Source organism: Asterias rubens, chromosome 6 (assembly GCF_902459465.1).
Source record: "Asterias rubens chromosome 6, eAstRub1.3, whole genome shotgun sequence".
Lineage (NCBI taxonomy): Eukaryota > Metazoa > Echinodermata > Asteroidea > Forcipulatida > Asteriidae > Asterias > Asterias rubens.
In genome coordinates, this window is record NC_047067.1 from 10,476,811 (window position 1) to 10,480,714 (window position 3,904).

The following is a 3,904-nucleotide window of genomic DNA, read 5'->3' on the forward strand; positions in this document are numbered from 1 at the left end:
GCCAGCCACACGCACGTATAATGATGAGGTTGTTGGAAACTGTTTACGTCTCAGTACGGACCTCTCGCAGTGCGGTGTTCTATCGCTCTACACGTGAGACACACACACACCCATAGGCATCCTTAACCCAGTCGGATACCGAGGGGTCAGTTAGGTGTATAGATCAAGGACTTGCTCAATGACTATATAGAATGTCTATGTTTTAGCATGGAGGTATAGGAAGTTATATGTTTTAAACATGGAGCAATTTTGCTCTATTGTTTATAATACAAGTATGTTCCTTCATTTTTCGCGAATCGAGAGAGATCGGCTGTCAATAGCTTCTAGTTTGTCTGCTCAGAACTAAGGTCCGTGGTGCCATTTGTATTTATGTCGTAAATCTGCTTTTGCATAGTCTGGAGCTCCCGCTATAGGGGTTTGTGGATCAAGAGTGGTCTTTAAAGAATGTATTCGGCGAATAGGCCTAGAAACATTTATTTTCTAAGTGAACATTTTATTATTTGTTTTCATGTGGGTTGGCTGTTTTCAAGTGTATATTTAAAAAGCACCGGGCATTGTCTTCATTTGAAGGGACTAGACATCTTTGGTAGTTGGCAAAGACCAGTATTCTTACCTGGTGTACTCATGGTGTATCCCAACAGTATGAAAAAAGGCTTAAAAAAAAAAACCTTTCTCAAAAACAATGTTCTAAGCCGTTTCTCACAATGTTTTATATTCTATCAGTCATTGCTTATTATCAATGCATTGGTAATGAGCAATTAGCCAAAAATCACTCAGTGCATTGAGTGGTTTTTGTTTGGCTAACAATTATTTTTTAGTAATTACCAATAGAGTCCAGTGCTTGTTAAGGACCTTTTGATCATAACGTATATGAAATTGCCATTACGGTCCTCTATTTCTACATCCATGGTTCCCTTGCTCTATGATGGTTTTAACTAAGCAGGCGAGATGGGACTCAGCTTGATGTGGTGGCTGTCGCCCTAAAATATTTAAGTACACGCGGGAATTCACTAGATGTTCATTTTTGTAAACCTCTACCCCTCGGGATCGAGATGAGGGAGACTCGTCATTGAGCTTCATCAACTTACTGAAGACGTTTCTCCCCATGGGAAGGAATACATGTCCGCATAAATAATAATCGGAAAAATAGTTACATGTAGTGGCTTGCACGTTTTGAACCTAGCAGAGTCTTTCTCAGGATACCCCTTTTTTCAATAATAATTGTGGCTTCTTCTATGGCGCACATGTCCGTCACTCAGTGACGCTCCTGGCGCGGTAACATACAGTGTTTTCTGCAAAATGTGGGACTACGTTTTTGAATTATGGGAGCTAATCCTTATTATATAGCATCATGTAATGTTTTACAAGGTGCTGTGGCACAATTTGCTGCCGATTGGACCAGGAACACCGGGGCGCGCCCCTTCTCTTTTCGATAGGTGCCCTGGGTTTCATATTTTACATGCGTTACATAATAGCACATGGGACCAACGGCTTAACGTCCCATCCGAAGGCTAAACATGACAAGACGACATACAAAATTTACTGTTCATGTGACTGCCTGGTGTGACACTAGAAGTAGTCAAAATGGTAGAGGCAAAGGCGTCGATCGCTACTGAAAAATGGGGGTGGCGAGCAAGTTTAAAAAAATATCTTACATTATTTACACCCCATAACATTACCTTTACGTTTAATTTCTGTGTTACACTTGTTCCCTAATTTTGGTTTGACCACGAGGCGAGTTACAGGGGGTGATAGTTAATAATAACATCATCCGATTGGGTTTGGGAATGGGTTTTCCCTATGTATACAACCGATATTCTATTCTACCAAGTACAAACATCGTATGCACAGTCCTTTTTAGTTGTAACAAAAGTGCGACAAATTATTCGGTAAAATTAAGAGAAATCTTTATGTTTTTTGTTTCCTTTCTTTTTCTTTTATTTTAAGATTTTTTACCTTAAAATTTACTGACAATTTCTACCGCGTGTATCAGCTGACTTGAGCAGAAATTCCCGCCCTGCGCAATGGCTGAACCAGCACCTCTCTTTCACACCCTTTTCCTTCCAAAACAACTCCCGTCTCTCCCAAAGAGGCAGCAGAAAGCACATACCAAGCAGTGGATGAAAAAGTAGAGAACACCATTATTCACACTTGGCCGTGTGGTATCCATAGAGTGTATCATGTTGTATCACAACATGCATAAAATAACAAACCTTGTTCCACAACTTTGTGTGCTATCAGATGCATAATAAAGAGCTTTAGCTGAAGAATTTATAATTTGAGTGAGAAATTACTTCTTGCGCAAACACTACGTTACTTCAGATGGAGCCGTTTCTCACAATGTTTACTATCAACCAAATACTTATTACCAATAGTGACATGACAGGGGGTTTTGGGACGGGCTGGTTTGCTTAATTATTGACCATAGATATAGTGGCAGGTACAGACAAAAACTTGTGTTTGTCGAGTGATTACTTCTCCCCTGTTTATATTTGCCTAAAGCTCTTTCTTATCTGAGGAATTCTTTGTTGTAATAAACACTTAACCCTCTTGCATAATCCTTGGTGGTGGGGTTAGTCACCCCCCCCCCCCCCCCAATGGCATTTTTTTAGCTGGCAGCACCAGAGCGTGAACGCATGTGTTCTACTCCCATCACAAGCTTCGCTTTATCAAGTACCTCATGTTCGAAGTTTTGCCTGTTTTTGACTCGGTTGTGAACCATTTTGTAGGCCTAACTTTCTTTGGTAAACTTTTATTATTATTTTTATTTGGTACATTAAGCTGTTCCAACATATAGTAGTCGGAAGTAGTTTTGCATCTTTCTGGTCTCGGTTTAAAGCCATTTTTATTTTATAATGTATGCCTAAGTTTTTTTTTACACTGTTTTTCATGTAGGTTTTATCATGGATGTAGTTTTTTTTCTATTTCTACCTCCATGGTTTTATCACGTCAACTGTACACCTGCATATGGAGACCTCTTTTTCCCACAATTGTTTTGTTACAAACTTTCCAACTGTGGACCTTACCCCCGACCGGGGACCCTATTATCAATGTTTTGTTACATAATAGTTCTCCGGTTTGCAATGTTTTTCTTCTGCACTTTAGAAATGCCATCCTCAACAATTTGCCCTCGGTTTGAATGTGAATACCTAACAACACACACAACCGATGCACGTCTAGCCAGCTCTCCATGGTTGCAGCATGGAGGAAGGTTGCAGCACTGAGGAAGGAAATTTTGTGGACATTTCTTTGATCTATACTAAAAAAAAACCTTGTTATTCAACACTGTAAAAACACTGTTGGACCAGTGTAAGTTCACATAGTGTTTCAAGTCCCTACATTATGTGGACTTCTTTTGTTCTCAGGTCCACACTTCGATTGCGTTGAACACTGGACACCTTTGGTAAAATTTGAACTCAATTGGTTGTCGAATTTGCGAGATAATAATGGAAAAAACACCCTTTTTATACAAAGTTGTGTGCTCATTCAGATGCTTGATTTTGGGACCTCAAAATTTAATTTCTGTGGTCTCGAAATCAAGTTCAAATATTTTAGTGGACAATTACTTCTTCAGAGAGAGGCGTTTCTTACAATGTTTTATACTATCAACAGCTGTCCATTGCTTGTTACCAAGTAAGTTTTTATGCTAACAATCATTTTTATTAATTACTAATAGTGTGCAGTGCCTTTAAAACAAGATCCAGTTTGTGGGGGTCCTGCTATTAAATTCTTAGTCCCTGTACAAAAAAACTCTCTTTTGTGGTCCAGGTTGAACGAAGAATTCCCTTGTGGGGTACATTGCTCAATCCCGTAAGCTCACACACCCGACTGAACATATAATTTATCTGGAATAATCAAAGCTATTATCAACCATTCAAACAAACATTTTTTTGACAAGTTTTGG